Source organism: Schistocerca nitens, chromosome 5, assembly GCF_023898315.1.
Source record: "Schistocerca nitens isolate TAMUIC-IGC-003100 chromosome 5, iqSchNite1.1, whole genome shotgun sequence".
NCBI lineage: Eukaryota > Metazoa > Arthropoda > Insecta > Orthoptera > Acrididae > Schistocerca > Schistocerca nitens.
Window position 1 is genome coordinate 310,024,056 of NC_064618.1, and position 19,092 is coordinate 310,043,147.

Sequence of the window (19,092 nt, forward strand, 5' to 3'; positions counted from 1 at the left end):
CAGTGGTACCTCCATTGCTAGACATACACTTCATCTGCACAAGCCATATAAACAGAATCAATGGGGAAGGAACTACACATATCACACTTAAGTACCTAGTCCTTTTGCTTATATTAGAAGACAGACTCACCAGAGAAAAATAAAAAATTACAAGACAGAATTGCTGGTCAATGCTTACCTTGAGGAGGCAATATTTTAGTACTACAGCTATACAAATAAAAGTAGACACACTGTCCTAGCTTGTGGAACTAATAGTTCTTTCCTCGGGAGGAGAGAGGGATAAGTTGGAGAATATTAAAAAGGAAGGGCAGGTCACTCAGAACCCAGTATTAGGGGGGCCATTGTTTAACCTTCCCCAACCTGTACCCCTGCCACCCCCACCCCCCTCCCACCCCTGTCTCCATACCAAGGAAGGAACTATTACTTCTGAAAGCTAGGGCAGTGTATGTACTTTCATGTGTGCCTGTCAGCAGTACTGAAATTTTGTCTCCTGAAGGTAAATACTGTTCATCAATTCTGTCTCAAAATTTTAAAACCTTTTATTTGTTCATTCCACAATTAACCACAAGGATGGTAATGCTTAAATAATGTTTTAGAGAAGAGGACATATGAATCTTTTTTTTTTTTTTTTTTTTTTTCGGTTGTACCCATACAGCCAGTCCAAATTTGTGTTGTCTTAGAATAATACTGAAATCAATACATCTGTATACAAAATGATCTGATGGACTCTGTGAGCAGCAATCTGTGGCTGTTTACTGATGATGCTGTGGTGCGTCGTAGTTGAGTGGCTGTAGGAGGATACAGAATGACTTAGGCATTATTTGTAGTTGGTGTGATGAATGGCAGCTCACTCTAAATGTAGAAAAATGTAAGTTACTGCAGCTGAATTGGAAAAACAATTTCATAATTTTTAAATATGGTATTGTTAATGTGCTGCTTGACACAGTTATGGTGATTAAATTTCCTGGCATGATGTAAAGAGATTTGATATGAACAACCATGCAAGAGTGATAGTAGGGAAGGCGAATGGTCAGCTTCGCTTTATTGAGAGAATTTTTGTAAAATGTAGCTCTTCTATAAAGTAGACCTCTTACAGAATGCTAGTGTGACCAGTTCATGAGTACTGCTTGAGCATTTGGGATCCTCCACCAGGTCAGAAATATTATCGATAAGTTCAATCAACAGGTGATTATTACAGAGATATTTTGTGAATTGACGTCCCTGGAGGGAAGATGATGTTCTTTTCGTGAAATACTATTGAGAAAATTTAGAGGACCAGCATTTGAATGATTCTACTGCTTCCATCATACATTGCATGTAAGGACCATGAAGATACGACAAGAGAAATTAGGGCACTTAAGAAGGCATATAGATAGTCTTTTTTTTCCTTGCTTTAATTGCGAGTGGAACAGGAAAGGAAATAACCAGTAGGGGTGCTCTCCACTCTCCTCCAAGCACTATATCGTGGCTTGTGGAGTGTGTGTGTAGATGTAGATGTGTGTTAACAATCAGCCAGAAAGTGAAAGAAAGCGCACACTCAAACAACACAAACAACTTAACAAATGCTGCTAATAACTTATAAATATATAAACTATTCATAAACAAGAGGATTTACACATGACAAGGAAGAGGTTGAGGCAGGTGGACCAGCTCCGTAATCAGCCAGTCGGATTCTCTTGTGTATCGAGGGCAGCCAATGAAGATGTGATTATTGTTGTGGACCTCCCATACTCACAATATGGCAATGGTATGAAGTAGATCCTATAAAGATGTTTTCCATGGCAGCCGTGCTTGATTTCAACCTGACAATGATCCTCTTGCCATCCCTATACAGTAAGTTGCAGTTCAGGAACCCCCTTTTGCAACATATCACTGTGTCACTGGTAAATATGGATGGATTCACCTGTACTAGGGGCTCTAGTGTAGAACTTCAGTCTCCCATGTCTCATTGCATTCACTTTTGGTCTAGCTTGTAACCACAACAATGAGATCTTCTGCAGGAATGCATTGCTCTTGTGTGTTAGTCATCATCATGTCCTTAGCCAGTTGATTGGCTTTTTCATTTTCCACAATCCCAGCATGGTCATTTGATCCACACTAACGTGACTCCCTTACCGGTTCAGTACAGCTCCAATACAGAAGCAGCTGTTCATTATGGAAGGTAACACCTTCCTCTGTCTTACCAATTAAATAAGTTTTTTCGTCATGGAGAGCTAGTCACTGAAGATGACAAGATGGTCATGCCATAACTTAATGCTCTGTCGATGGCTAGGAGTTTAGGAGTGTACATTGATGCCTCTTTTGGTCAATGAAATAGTTCATTCTTGTTATCTTTAGTATCCTGTTATTACTGGGTTCTCAGAGTAATCCAGATGACTGTGTATGTCTAGTACCTGTTTTATAAGTTTGCATTCTTGCTAGAAGTAGGGTAGCAATCGCGTTCTTTGATTGAGGTGATGATAGTTGCTTAGTGATGAAAATGGCTCCACAGGTAATGATGTTGATTTACGAGGGTGAGTCAAATGAAAACCTTAAATTTGTAATAACAAATCGAAATTTTGCGACGTTATCCTGTAAGTGGGTAAGTGTGCTACAAACAGCATGAAGAATGGCCTGTAGGTGGCAGCATAGTGCAGATGCACACATACCGTCGCAATATCAGTATAAAGATGGCCACCCCACTTTCGACTTGCACCAAGGAAGAACAGCGTTCTGTTATTTGGTTTTTGCGTAGTGAAGGTGTGACACTTATTGAAATTCATTGACGAATGAAGGGTCAGTATCGTGATGCATGTTTGTCACAGCAGAAAGTCTACGAATGGAGTAGGAAGTTTGCAAATGGTGTGACTTCAGAGTAGATGCTCCTCGCCCAGGTCAGGCACAACGAGTTGTGACTTCACAGAACATTGCAGCAGTTGAAACCATAGTGAAGGAAAATCGCCGAGTGACACTGAATGACATTGCAGCATGTTTACAGATTAGTCATGGGTCCATTCTGATGAAGAGGTATACCACGCGGTGCATGAGTGGTTGCGCAAACTACCAAAAGAATTTTTTTTCTAAAGGAATTTACGCACTTTGTAAGCGTTGGAGGACTTGCATTGAGCATGGGGGGCCGGCCGAAGTGGCCGTGCGGTTAAAGGCGCTGCAGTCTGGAACCGCAAGACTGCTACGGTCGCAGGTTCGAATCCTGCCTCGGGCATGGATGTTTGTGATGTCCTTAGGTTAGTTAGGTTTAACTAGTTCTAAGTTCTAGGGGACTAATGACCTCAGCAGTTGAGTCCCATAGTGCTCAGAGCCAACCATTTTTGAGCATGGGGGAGATTGTACCAGATCTGGTAGTCAAATTATGTCATAGTCAAGTTAATTTATTACTGTCTCCATTTATTCTCCCTTACTTAACCACGGCAGGTGCATATTGACATATTTTCTTCTGGAAAATTCCTAATTATTCTGATTTATGCAGTTGAGTTACTTTACAACACTATAAAGATTTTCCTGTTGATAGCTGGTAACTGCTGCTTCAAATAGGATTTTGTCATTATGACTGTGATGAGTGATCAGTATTTCTCCCCGTACAGTTATTCTGAGACCAGGAATGGTTAATACTTCATTGATAGCAAAGTTGCTAGCAATACAGAGATTGTTCAGTTTTAGCCATTATACACTGAAGTGATGAGTCATGGGATATCTCCTAGTATCATGTTGTACCTCCTTTTGCTGGATGTAGTGCAGCAGATCAGTGTGACATGGACTCAAAAAGTTGTTGGAAGTCCCCAGCAGAAATACTGAGCCATGTTGCCTCTTTAGTCATTCATAAATGTGAAAGTATTGGTGGTGCAGGATTTTGTGCACAAATTGACATCTTGATTGTGTCCCATAAATGTTTTCTAGGTTTCATGACAGGCGATTTGGGTGGCCAGATCATTTGCTCAAATTGTCGTGAATTTTCTTCAGATCAGTCACGAACAGTTGTGGCCCAGTGACATGGCACATTGTTTGTTTGTTCATGAATGGTTTCATACAATCTAAAAGTAGCCAAACACAACAATTGCCAGTCAATCATCGGGCCAGGGGCCCAGTCCATTTCCTGTAAACACAGCCCACACCATTATGGAGCTTTCACCAGCTTGCACAGTGCCTTGTTCGCAACTTGGATTCATAGCTTTCTGGGTCTGTGCCACATTTGAACACTACCATCAGCTCTTACCAACTGAAATCAGGACTCACCTGACCAGACCATGGTTGTCCATCATTTAGTCCAACCAATATGGTCATGAGCCCAGAAGAGGTCCTGCAGTGATGTGCTATTAGCAAAGGCACTCACGTTGGTCATCTGCTGCCATAGCCCATTAATGCCATATTTTGCTGCACTGTCCTATTGGATATATTAGTCGTATGTCCCAAATTGATTCTGCGGCTATTTTACAAATTGTTGTTTGTCTGTTAGCACTGACAGCTCTGTACAAACATCGCTGCTCTCAGTTGTTAAGTGTGTTGTTCCTGGTGAGAGGCAATGCCTGAAATTTGATCTTCTCAGCACACCCTTGACACTGTTTACCAGGGAATATTGAATTCTGTAATGATAACTGAAACAGAATGTCCCACATATCTAGCTTCAGGTACCATTCCTTGTTCAGAGTCTGTTCATTTCTGTCATGCAGCAATATTCACATCGGAAACCTTTTCACGTGAATCACCTAAGTACAAATGACAGCTCTGCCAGTGCACTGCCATTTTATGTCTCGTGCACACAGTATTATTACCATCCGTATATGTGCATAGCACAATACTATTACTTTTTTCACCCCTGTGTAGTAAAGGAAAACAAGTGTAGGTTTGTTAAAAGAAATGTCACAAAATTAACTGGAAGTGTGCTTAGACTTCCAAGCTAGAATTTGTGGAGTAATTACTGCATGAAGTAGGGACAAGCTGACTGTAAATCACTCCATTGCATCTCTTTTTTGTTCAACAATTTATTATTCCTGTATAATGTTAATAATGATGGATTTTGACAATGTAAAATGTACTAAGAAACTATACTTAAAATGTGGAGAAATCAAATTAAAAATACAAAACAGAGAACTCGTGTAGATTTTCTCTTTTTACAAATTAAGAATCTTGCATCAGGAATATGACAGTGTGGAAGCTAAATTGATTCACTAGTGCACTTAATAAACTCATAGTATCAATGACCATTTCATATATTTGGAGCATGTTACTCTCTATTCTTCCTACCTTCCTTCCATTGTTAGGAATTTTCAGTGTTTAATACAAGAGGTATGTCAGGCATCATGAGTTAATAATGGTACTGCACCCCCCCCCCCCCACACACACTAATACTAATACAATATCTGTACATCACAAGAGGGCAATCTGCTCTGAAACTGTGGGAGCTAAAGCTGCTGCCGCATTGGACCAGCACCGGTTTGGGGAAACAGTTTACTGGCCATCAACACATAGCAGTGGGTCACAGCTGTTATGTCATCCACCCACTGCCTGCTGGACCACGCTGAGGATGCTAGTCACAGCCTTAGCTTGCTGTGGCGCTGGGACCAGCGTCATTACTGACAGAGGCAGTTGCATCACACACCACCGCTCGGCCAATGCCACCCCCTGTCAGCATTGGTGGATGAACACACACAGGAAGCTGTTGGACTTCACAGCCACACTGCCAGTGCCTGTACTGAAACACAGTGGGGAGCCATAAAAAGACATTTTGGAACGTCTTGCTGTTAGTTTAGCACTGAATGGCATCCCCCTACCGCTCTTGGCACCCACTATTACAACTGGCGTCAGAGTATTGACATCACCTTTTCAGCGCATCTGAACATACAGCCTACAGTACAGTGAGTCAAGAAGTTTAATTGTTGTCATTAAAGTGACTTTGTCTGGAAAAGAAGCTTGATTGCTGTGCTCTTTGTATGGTGAATTTTGTTAAAAGGAAGGAGCCAGTAGATTTGTTGCACTTTAGAGGTAATTGGGGAGGGGGGGTGGGGGGGGGGGGCACAATTGTGTAGTACGTACCAGATGTATACAATGTAACTTGAAAGATCATTAAGCACCTTGTACAGAACCAGTGTGAGTAATGTGTTTCACGTCTAATTGTTATGGTCATGTGGCTAGACAGTGCCGAGAATCAAATTGGTTCATGATTAAAAGTGAGAATTAAGTTAATGTATTTTATTTTATGTCTCTTGCAATTATTGGTGTTTCAGAACGAGTGCCAAGAAGGGCAAACATTTGGCAGAGTCAGGAATGCAGATAGTATCAGAATCGGAGGAAGTTGATATATTATTGGAAAATGTAGCACAATTGACAGCAAATAATAGAGAGTTACATAGTCTGGTAAAAGCACAGTCGCCACAGTGAAATATAGATTTGGCATCTGCAAGTTTAGCTGCTTCCTTCTCAGATTAATCGACCGGAGATGTGCAAGCATTTGTGGAGGATCTTAGGAATGTGGCAGAGATGGAAGGGGGGTGTGACACAGAACTTATGATGATAGCAAAATTAAAATTAACCGGAGAAGCAAAAGCTTATACTGGTTATACAGATGCTCAGGAAGGGCCTGGAACATTTCAAGAGTTTGAAAGGGTTGGTCCAAAAATATACAAACCAGAACAGACATTTTAGGGAACAGATGGGCATGGTAATGAAGAAGCATCAGTTGAAGAATTTTCAGATAGAATAAGAAAGATTAATGGCTGTACATATGAGTAGGGGAAGAACGCCAAGGAAAATGAAGTGGTTTCACGGGAGGCTGAGCGGAGGGCACTTGAAGCATTTTTAAGAGGGTTGCACAACGTCTAGGACTGTACAGACGGGTTCTGATTGATTTACGCACAGCTATCAAATTGGCAGTAGAATGTGAGGAGTTTGATGTGTCAACCAAATTGCAAGCCAGACAGATGGTGTTTTCTTCCAATATAAAGTGTTTTAGATGTGGATAGATACAGCATGTACAGAAGCAGTATCACAAGCTACAGAACTGTGGAAAAAGAGGTAGAGGTCAGCATAATGGTAATGGTAGTTTCAGAGGTAGGGCACCGGGAAAGAGGCAGACATTAAATGTCAGTGGGAACCCAAGGTTCACCTATGGGCATTCCCCGTAAAATTAGATGTTACAGGTGAGTTGTGTTGTCAGAGGAATAGTGTGGAAGGAGAACTGCAGGATATTTCTAGGACACATGGACACATGTTGGTTGACAGTGTAGATCTGGTGGAACATAAGCAACGAAGCCCACCACAGTATAGACTGTGTGGAGTAGGGGATAGACATGTCGCATCGTTGGGATTTGTGGGCATAGATTTTTGCTTGGGTACAGTTCTGTTCAGATAATGTGTAGAGACTACGCCACATGAGTGAGGGCTGTGGCATGATTCTGGCATTGGATTTCTTGTGTCAGCATTGTGCTAAAATCTTCTTAAGCAACACAAGGTGGCGCTTGATGGAAATATGTTTCAGTTGGGTGGGGCTTCTACCATTGCAGCATTATTGTGAGGTGAGTCTGTCGAGTGTGACAAACCATTTAAACCACAAGCAATCACACTAAGATTCATTTCAAACAGTTGTGTACCTAAATGTACTAGGAAATCACTTTGGGTTAATTTTGAGTCTAACTTATTGGTAGGGATGTTGTGTGTGGTATAACTGATGGAAGTGAATGAAGTATTGGATCAGGTGGGTTGCTTAGTGAAAAGAAGTGTTGTACGCATGCAGGAGGTAAATAATGAAAAATGGTACCTGTGTTTGTGGATAATCTTAGTGCCAAGGGTTTAAGGTTAACAAAGGGATTGTTGATTACTAATGTAGATATCCTGGAGGAGGAAGAGTGGGGCACAAAGGATGTCGGACACAGACAGTCACAAAACACCATTGAAACTTCAATGCAAGGGAAAGTGAAGTGCCTAAAGGGGAATGATTGTTGGAATTGAGAGATTATGAACACCTGAAAGCCATGACTGTAACAGATGCCTACCCTTTGCCGAACATTACGGAAACCATAGACTCTTTAGGCCAGTGCAAGTATTTGTCAACTATGGACTCGAGGAGTGTCTACAGTCAGCTAGAAGTCGCACTGGAGTACTGACCAAAAAACCTTTTCTTCACCCTTGGGGCATCATCTGTTCAGGAGGATGCCTTTCGGATTGAAGATTGCACGTGCGGCATTTCAAAGGTTGTCAGTTGGAGTTTTCAGAGCCCTGAAACTACGTCAGATAATGGTGTACCTTGATGATATAATAATTTTTGTGAGTGATAAGGAGCAGTACATACAACGCCTAAGGGAAGTGTTCCTGAGATTGGGAGCTGTGAATTTAACCTTGATTACAGAGAAATGTAATTTTGTGTTGGAAGAGGTGGCATACCTTGGTCACATAATTATTAAGGATGGAGTCAGGACAGACCTGAGTCTGGTTAAAGCCATACATACATTTTCTGTTTCTGAATTGGCGCAATAAGTACAATCATTTCTTGGAGTTACGAATTAATTATTAGAGCAGATTTGTAACAGGATTTGGAGGTATTGCTAGAACGTTGACACAATGGCTAAAAAAAGGTTCAAACTTTGCTGGGTCAAAGAATTGTCAATGTGGTTTTAAGAAACTGAAAGAAGCCTTGACATCTAGTCTGATCTTGGTGTTTCCAAATTTCAATAAGGAATTCACTCTGTTGTGTGACGTGTCCAACTTTGCACTTGGCTGTGTGTTGTCTCAAGGAGTAGATGGTAGAAGGCACCTGGTATGCAATTCTTCAAGGCGAATGAATACATCAAGAAGAATTACACCACAATGGGAAAAAGATTGAGCCTCTTCTATGGAATGACCTACTTAGAGTTTTGAGTGATAACAGATAATGCAGCATTGAAATAGTTGCTGGGGTTGAAGTAAGTTGTACTAGGTTGACAAGATGGGCAGTATGATTGAGTGAGTTTGATTTTGAGGTCAAACCTAAAGAAGGGAAAAAAACATGGGAATGCAGATGTATTAAGTAGGAAAGTAATGGTGTTAGCTAAGTTGAGGGTTAGAGTATTACAGGAGACACAGGTTAACAAGTCACAGGAGATGTAGGTCTACCAACAGGAGAGTAGTGGATGGATAGTTGTTGGAGAATAGGAAGTCAAGCATGGGCCAATATGTACGGAGTTGCATACAGTGCACATAGAGAGCAGATTTGTGTTGGACGAGAGTACCATTCCAGAGGTTACCTGAAGCATTAGCACCATTTCATTTGCTTGAGATTGATGTTTTAGGTCCTTTCAATAAAACACTTGCAGGGAATAAGTACATACTCACAATTATTGACCTTTTTTGAGACGAGTGGAAATGGTTGCGATGCCCAACCAATAGGCAGCAACAGTGGGGCAAACACTAATAAACAATTGGATACTGAATTTTGGCATACCCAAGACTATAGTAACGGAACAGGGAACCAGCTTTATGATGGATTTGTTAGAGGAATTGTGTAAGCTTATGGAAGAACAGAAAGAGTTCATAGACTTATACGGAAGATGCTAGGATACTAAGTGAACACACACGTTCCAATTGAGATGTTTATCTAAGGTATGTGCTCTCAGCATACAACTCAGAATAGCACACAATGAATAGTCACCATATGAAGTAGTATATGGTTGTAAGATACCATCACCATTCATCATGTTAGAAACAAGAAAGGTATGACAGGAGGATCTGTTAAGAGTTCGCGAGAGTAATAAAGGACATATGGAACAGAGTGCCCAAGGCTAATACCAAGGGGCTAGAAAAGCAAAAAGAAGTACTTAACCATACAGCGAAAATAGTGCAATACAAGGTTGGCCGATAGGTAATGTTATCGACTTATTATACTCCAGAGGGGAAGACAAAACAACATTTTGCAAATTGTCGGGCCATATCAAGCTGTGGAAATGATGTCGCCAGTGAACATCAAGATTCAATTGCCAGTGAGAATGACAATTGTACATGTGAGACATTTGAAACCATTTTGAGGGGGTCCTGAAGTTATTCCATGAATTATGGATCTGAACCAGAAGGGAAGAGTGAAAAAGAAGGTGCAGAAGAGCAAGTGAGAAGGTTTAGATGAACCAATGAGAAGAAGTCCATATGCATTAAGGCCTAGAAGATGAGAGTAGATTTATAATTTAAAAAATTTTTTGGAACATTGTTCCAGGAAAACAGTGATCTAATAATATTATAATTTATTTATTAAACGCAGCTGTGGCTGCATATAAGTTGTCACTTTTTATTTTTAGATAACTGGTTTTGATATACTGCAGAATTCATCATCAGATCTACATTTCTTGGTGATAGTAGGAATCGCTGGCATGGAGCAGTCCCATCTGTGCAAAAACAGACATAATGTCTTAGGGGATAACAGCAATCAGTGATTTTATAATGTTACTTAAAATCCGTCTTGATTGCAAATCTTTTATTCATATGACCGGTTCGGTTTATTCAGAACCATCTTCAGATCTGATATTTCAGTTACAGGAGTAACCCGTCCAAATCTAGCAACTTTCACATGCTACGTCACATGAAATTGGTTGGCAGAGTGCACGTCATTTTTATTAATTACAACACTATTACCGACAGCTGGCGTCTGGTACATTTGTTACATTCCATTTGCACATACTGTATTCAGTAGATCCTTTTTATATTAAAATACTTAATTAAAATATGTAGATGTCAAGGTTAAAATCTGTACTAATCAGAATTAAAAAACAGTAAAATTATCATTTTTATACGATCTAAAAAACATAGGGCGATTTATATATCTGTGGTGCTGGTGTGAACTTGTTTTCCTCTATGGTCTGCTTCCGTGGTTCCTGCCATTTCGGTGTTGTGCCGCGGTCCGCTCAGTCGTCTGATGTCCATCGCCGCGGGCAAGAGGGCCGCACAGGAGGGCCCTGTCAACGACGCCAGGCGCTGCACGCGTCTTCCGGCTTCTCCACTGCGCACCATCTCTCATCCCTCGGCCTGGATCTCCACACGCAATAGTTGTCATCTTAATAGGTCATCATAAATGCTAAAATAGGCGTTATGATTGAACTCGCTTTGCTCGTTGAGGATTAAATCCAGATCTTAATTTTTGTGGGTTTATATTTCCATTTCTTCCAAAATGTTAAGAAACCGTCCCTTATGAGCTCTATGCAGGATGTCTAAATTGTGTTCAATGTTCGTGACTGAGTGCTTTGTCGCAGCCATATGCGCCCCAAAAGCTGTTTTGTTTTGAGAGTAGGTGTGCTCCCTGAATCTGGTTTCAAAGTTCCTACCAGTCTGCCCTATATATTGTTTACAGAAGTCATTACATTTGATCTTATATACACCTCAATCCTGAAATTTATTCCTACTATTACATATTCTATGCCGGAGCTTCAAGTTTAACATGTTATTTGTTCGGAACCCTATTTTAACGTCGGATTTACGAAAGCATCTTTCAGTTTTATCTGTAATTCTTCCATTGTAAGTGAGAGCTACATATTTTTTCTTGTTCCTCTTAACTGTGACTTGACTTCCTTCTATTTGTTCCATTTGCCTCTTCTTTATCTTCCTATAAATATTCATCACCTGCTTACACATATATCCGTTCGCTATGGCCACTTGTTTTAAAATACTTAACTCCTTTTCTACTTCCTGTTGGCTTAGTGACAATCTTAGTAGCCTGTATACCATCGAAGTAAAATATGCCCATTTGTATCGCGGTGGGTGACAAGAGCGCTAATTGATAACTAAATCTGTACACGTAGGTTTTCTGAATATGCTAAATTCATGCTTCCCATCTTTCTTTATTAGTGTTAAATCTAAGTAATCTGTACGGTTGTTTTCTTCAAATCCCATTGTGAATCAAATTTTCGGGTGTTGAGAGCTCATTTTTTGTGCTAAGTTTTCGATATCATTTTTATCTCCTTTGTATAATAAAATGGAGTCATCAACATATCTCCTGTAATATACAATTTTCTCTGCGATATTAGGATTTTCATCAAAGAATTTGTTTTCTAAGTGATTTACAAAAATGTCAGCCAGCGTCCCAGTTAAACTGTTCCCCATTGCCAGCCCGTCTTTCTGTTGATAAATTTTACCGTTGAAAATAAAGTAATTGAACGACAAGGCTTGTTCCAACATTTCCATTAGTTCAATCATTTCCCCCAGTGCCAATTTACCATGAGTGAGGAGATTGTTCTTAATGATCTCAATCGTTTCTTTTACGGGAATGTTTGTGTACAGATTGGTGATATCCAATGAAGCTAGTGACGCATTCTGAGGTATAAGTGCGTCTTTAATTTGCTCGGCAAGTTCGTAGCAGTTGCTAATGTTGAAAGTCCGATGATATGTGTATGCCGCCTTCAATCTGTTATTTAGCTCTTTATTTAATTTATAACTTGGGCTGCTGGTATTATTAACAATTGGGCGAATCGATTTTTCAACTTTATGAAGCTTTATCTGTGACCGTAATTCGGGGATTCGCAGATTCATTACTTTCAGTTTAAACTTTTCCTCCTCTGTGAATAGAAACACACTGTTATCTATTTGTTTCCTTATTTCTGTTTGAAATTTCTTGGTTGGATCTTTCTTGACTTCTACTATTCCGTTTTCCATAAAGAACTTTTCAGTTTTCTCTATATAGTCTGTATCATCGTATAAAAATGATAATTTTACTGTTTTTTAATTCTGATAAGTACAGATTTTAACCTTGACATCTACATATTTTAATTAAGTATTTTTAATATAAAAAAGATCTACTGAATACAGTATGTGCAAATGGAATGGAACAAATGTACCAGCCGCCACCTGTCGGTAATAGTGTTATAATTAATATAAATGACGTGCACTCTGCCAACCAATTTTATGTGACGTAGCATGTGAAAGTTGCTAGATTTGGACGGGTTACTCCTGTAACTGAAATATCAGATCTGAAGATGGTTCTGAATGAACCGAAACCGGTCATATGAATAAAAAATTTGCAGTCAAGATGGATTTTAAGGAACATTATAAAGTCCCTTCTGTGCTGGTGTGCTCTCCATGCTAGCATGGACAGGCCTGCTCCATGCCAACAATTCCTACTTTCACCAAGGAATGTAGATCTGATGATGATCTCTGTACTAGATTGAAACCAGTCTTCTAAAAATAGAAAGTAACAACTTATATGTGACCACTACTGTATTTATTAAATAAAATAGTAGATTTATGTTTTGTGTTTGTTAGAAATAAGTATAGCATAAAGTACAGCGCATGTGAGATGAAATGCTTCGGGGCAGCAAGGGACTGTAGGGGTAGGTTAGGTCTGTCAGGAGACAAGATAGTGTGGACCATAACCATGCTACTGATTGTCATCAAAGTAGTAGCCACTTGTTTCAAACAGGGGAAGCTCATAGCTGTGAAAAGTAAGAGCTAGATGGAAGAGGATTGTAGATAAACGAGACATATGTGAAATGGTGAGTCCAACTTACCCTCTATCAGCCACAATTTTGTGAATAACCCATCTGAGCCTTTCACAGCCTCAATTGTATTGGTAAGAGAAACCCATGGACATGTTACCAGCTGTGAATCCGACAATACTGAACTAGACCTTAGGACCTGAGTTAATTCAATCCATAGACAAACTCATTAACAAGGGGGAAGGACAAGTCTCTGTGGAGACATTGACAGCATGTGTATAAATACAGGGAGAACCAGTACCAAAGAGAAACAACATTGACCATAATTACACCAGGTACTGCAGTGAAACTCACTCTACTAACCTTAGCCCTTGTCTACATGTACACGAAGTGAAGTGTGGATCCAGAATGATTGGTTTCCCAGAGGCTAGGCGGCAGTAAAGTGAACTATAACTGTTAGTTAAGCTAAAATGAGCTGAAGGAGCTTGGGTGAAGTAGTGCTCAAGAGAATGTAATGATTAATCTTGGGAAAAGATGGACCAGAGCTGTATATTAACGACATAGGAGACAATCTGAGTAGCTGTCTTAGATTGTTTGCAGATGATGCTGTCATTTACCATCTTGTAAAGTCATCAGATGATCAAAACGACTTGCAAAATGATTTAGATAAGATATCTGTATGGTGCAAAAAGTGGCAATTGACCCTGAATAAAGAAAAGTATGAAGTTATTGACATGAGTACTAAAAGAAATCAGCTAAATTTCAATTATGTGATAAGTCACACAAATCTGAGGGCTGTAAATTCAACTAAATACTTAGGGATTACAATTACAAATAACCTAAATTGGAATGATCACATAGATAATATTGTGAGTAGAGCAAACCAAAGACTGCGATTCATTGGCAAAACACTTAGAAGGTGCAACAGGTAAAGAGACTGCTTACACTAGCCGGCCGAAGTGGCCGTGCGGTTAAAGGCGCTGCAGTCTGGAACCGCAAGACCGCTACGGTCGCAGGTTCGAATCCTGCCTCGGGCATGGATGTTTGTGATGTCCTTAGGTTAGTTAGGTTTAACTAGTTCTAAGTTCTAGGGGACTAATGACCTCAGCAGTTGAGTCCCATAGTGCTCAGAGCCATTTGAACCATTTGCTTACACTACACTTGGCTGCCCTATTCTGGAGTATTGCTGTGCGGTGTGGGATCCGCATCAGGTGGGACTGACGGATGACATCAAAAAAGTACAAAGAAGGGCAGCTCGTTTTGTATTATCACGAAATAGGGGAGATAGGGTCACAGGCACATGATACGTGAATTGCAGTGGCAATCATTAAAACAAAGGCGTTTTTCGTTGCGGTGGGATCTACTCATGAAATTTCAATCACCAGTTTTCTCCTCCGATTGCAAAAACATTCTGTTGGCACACACCTACATAGGGACAAATGATCATCATGATGAAATAAGAGAAATCAGGGCCTGCACAGAAAAATTTAAGTGCTCGTTTTTCCCACGTGCCGTTCAAGAGTGGAACAGTAGAGAGACAGCATGGAGGTGGTTCATTGAACCCTCTGCCAGGCACTTTATTGTGAATAGCAGAGTAATCACTTAGATGTAGATAACCACGGAGCTGTGACACTTGAGGTGCCATCCATAATGCTGTTCGACTCTGCGACAAACCACGGACCAGTCACATCAGGCCAGCAGTGGCCCTGGGAAACAGTTTGCCAGTCATCCACACAGAGCAGTGGGTTATGGCAATTGCGTGACCTGCCCACCACCTGCTGGACAGAGCTGTTTCACCAAAACACTCACAGCCATAGTAGCCATGGCCACCATAACCAGAGTCATCGCTGATAGAGGCAGCTGCATCACACACCACTGCTCAACCAAAGCCACAGTTTGTTAGCATTGCTGGATGACACACACTGGAAGCTGCTGGATGCATCAGCATTGCTGCAATGGCCTGTATTGAACCACAGTAGGGTGTCATAATAAAGATATATTGGAATTTCTGGTTGTTTATCTGGTGCCACATATATCTCTGCACCTCTCTGCCTCCAATCCTTTTCAGATAAGGCTACAGCTTTTCCCTGATTCAATTTCCTCATAGATAAGTGCATCATCTGCAAAAGAAGTGGTCGTGGCACCATGACTGCAACAATTCAATTTATTCTGAGAGTTCTGGACAAAAGTGATGAAGGCATGCAAGTAGCTGGAGTTTTCCTAGACCTATCAAAGGCTTTTGATAGGGTTGATCAAGGTACTTCTGTCAAAACTGGCCATAGATGGCATAAGTGGAAAACTATTGCACCTCATCACATCATATTTAAAAAAAACAGAAGACAGTGTACCTCAGTCTCACACAATAATGGAGAAACATTAAAAAGGTATACATCAAGGGTCAGGAATATTAAATTTGGTGTGCCTCAGGGATCAATAAGTGTTCCCTTCCTTTTTATATGTTATGTCAATGACTTTCCAGAGATAGTAAAAAGTGATACCTTCATTACAATGTATTCAGATGACACTTCAGGCCTTTGTTGGGGAAATGATATTCTTAATCTCAGCATAGAGGTAAAAAAAAATTATAGATATTGCAAAGGAAAAGTTTGAAAATGACAATCTAAAAGTCAACTTACAAAAAAGCAAATTTAATGCCCTTCAATGTTGGTGATTTGCAAATTTTATTGATTCTCAAGATAGTAATATTGTAGGGAATATCTGCAGTGAGTCTAAATTCCTAGGTATATGCATAGATAGCAAACTACTATGGATACAACAAACTGACAATGTATGTGCAAGGCTATCATCTAACCTATATGTTGTAAGAAGGATAGCTCCATATGTCAATACACAAACAATGGTTTAATACACCCATTTCTAGCATATGGTTGTGCTTTGTGGGGCAGGGCTTCCAAAACTCATGTAGACCGAGTATTTAAACTCCAGAAAAGAGCCTTGAGAATATTAAGCAAAAAAGATGCTAGAACATCATGTAAGAGATTGTTTATAGAATTTAAAATTCTGACTATCTATTTGATGTATATGTTTGAAACAATAGTATTAACAGTAGAAGATAAGAAATATACCTGTCATAATGCAGAAATCCATGATCACAATACTAGACAAGCACAAAATTACCATATGATACACAGAAGACTGAAAAAAAACTGCAAACTGTCCATATATTAATGGAGCAAAATACTTCAATGCACTGCCAAATGAACTGGAGAGACATTCAAAAAACATCTAAAATCATGGCTCATTGAGCAGTGCTTCTATAGCCTACTGTAGCAACTAAAATCTAAAGTATTATTATGTCAAATAATTTGGACTACATTCTTAAGTTGCTATTATAAAGTAAAATTAGATTGTATACTGTTGTATTGTACTACCAATTGCTATGCAAGTAATTACATGTTTCACGCAAATAAATTACAAAGAAAATGAGACTGAGATTATGTCACAATATCACTTCAGTGTTCTTCACCTTTTTCCTTGTTAATCTTAAATAACTGTAGTAGTTGCTAGTTATATTCTGCTGTTATGATGTAATTATCAGATCTACCATTAACAGAAAAGTTCTGGCTGTGTGCGCACATACATCGGGGAGGGGGGGGGGGAGTAGTCGCACATACACTTCATGATCAGTAGGGCTAAGATTTTTGTGATAGGGCATACATTTTTCAGTAAGATCAACATCTTACTTAAATACATATAAACACTTGTTACGAAAAAACTAAACGAATTACAGTAAGTTGTTGAGTCATATATTTGCATATTGCCATATATCTCTCATAGGGTACATTGTAGTAAGAAGCCTGAGTGGGTAAGTTTGTTATATTTTCAATCTTTCAAAAAGTAAAGTGCTTTTCTCGTACAATTTCTGTTTTCTGTCTTACATTTCTCCAAATTGCACCTCTCATTTTGTTTCATGGAGAATGGCAAATATCTACCTTCCTCCCCTATTTCATTTGATTCAACAGTAAGAACTTCACTCTTACACAACAGAGAGTTTATGTAGCCTATTGTTACTCTGTGGGCAGGTGGTTACTTAAGCAGAACTGGACCCTGGACTGCATACGAGTGTCTCATTGTGTTACCCAATGTTGTTGAAGTTGGAATTGTGTGCAGTGTAAGAAAAAAATACCTAAAGTGAAGCAAAATATTCAAGTAAAATTACAACAGTTTGTATCTCAAAATGGTGAGAGAATATTTTCAACTGATAGTAAAATACTGTACTGTGAACTGTACGATGTAGGAGTAGGGGAATCTCGGCCAGTAAAGAACTTTGTGCAGCTTTCCTATGTGCCGACTATCTATTAAGTAAACTGAAGCATCCTAAATTCTGTGAATTCTTAGAAAAATACAGTCAAATATCTTCATGATTGGGGACTGATGACCTCAGATGTTAAGTCTCATAGTGCTCAGAGCCACCTCTTCATGGTTCTTCCACATTAAGAATGGACTACATCAATCAGTCTGTGAAAAAACAATGCAACAAATTAGACAATGGTTTGCAAATAAAAAAAATGTGGGTATCAGCTGATGAAACCACAGACTCCATGGGAAGGTATATTTCAAGTGTCATTGTGGGAACTTTGGAAGATGATCCAAGCAAAAAGTTTGTAAGAAACTGTGAACATTTAGAAAAAGTAAATTTTTGCTCCATTAGTAAACTGTTTGACAGATATAAGTGTACCACATGGTCCACAGCATGACAATGTACTACTCTTTGTAACGGATGCTGCGCCTTATGTTGTGTATTATACAGTAAAATGGTGCATGTAACTTTTTTTAGCTCCCACTTTACATGGAGCTGCAGAATGGTTTGTAGTAAGTTCAGTGATATTGACAGATTTAGTGGGTGTGTCAAAAAGATATTTTTGAAAGCTCCATCATGCGTTGCAGCATTTAAATTGTTAGTTCCAGGCATTTCCTTACCACCATCTCCCATATTAACAAGGTGGAGGTCCTGGACTGATGCCTGCAACAGCGATTTTTAATGCCACGAAAAGCATTATTGATTTGTTTGATAGCAGTGGAGACTCTTCAGTTGAACTAGCCCAAGAATTATTTTCTAATGCTGAAGTTTCAGGCAAACTTTCATACATAAAATCAAATTTTCCATTTATTCCTGCTGGCATAACTGATTTGGAGTGGTAAGATGAGCCTCTAGTAGAGCAAGTGAAAAAAATTGTGAGTAAATTAGAAACTGTTCATCTTTAAGTGAGAAAAGAAATTCAAAGAAAATGGGAAAGATGTTAGAAGAAAAGAAGGTGATCAACCACTGTGTTCCATTTCGATGATTTTGTTGGGGGAAGAGCTCTGTCTTAGTCATGTACCGGTAGATTTAATGTTAAATTATATTGTCCATTTTAAATACACTCCTCTTGTGTCACCTGTTATAAAAATATGTTTTTGAAAGTGCAAGGCTTTGTTGGCTGACAATAGGAAATGTTTTTTACTTGAAAATTTTCACAAGGTATTCATTGTATATCATAACTCAGAGCTAAAAAATTGAAATAAAAATGAGGATGTAAAAAAACACATCATAGACTAATTACGTTCTTATAATATTTATAAGAAGCTTACAACAATGTCAAATTCCATAGTTTAGCTAGCTTCTCATAAATATATCATTCCTAAATAAATAGTTCATTATCATAAACTGATGTACTAATTTACTTTACTACAGAAATTTTACCTCATTTTAATGTTG

General features: G+C 39.3%; 1 protein-coding gene across 4 annotated transcripts in view; it reads left to right on the plus strand.

The window, feature by feature from the left end:
- Positions 1–19,092, plus strand: part of LOC126260252 (uncharacterized) — a 62,123-nt gene that overhangs the window by 16,672 nt on the left and 26,359 nt on the right. The gene's annotated exons all lie outside the window — the stretch shown is intronic.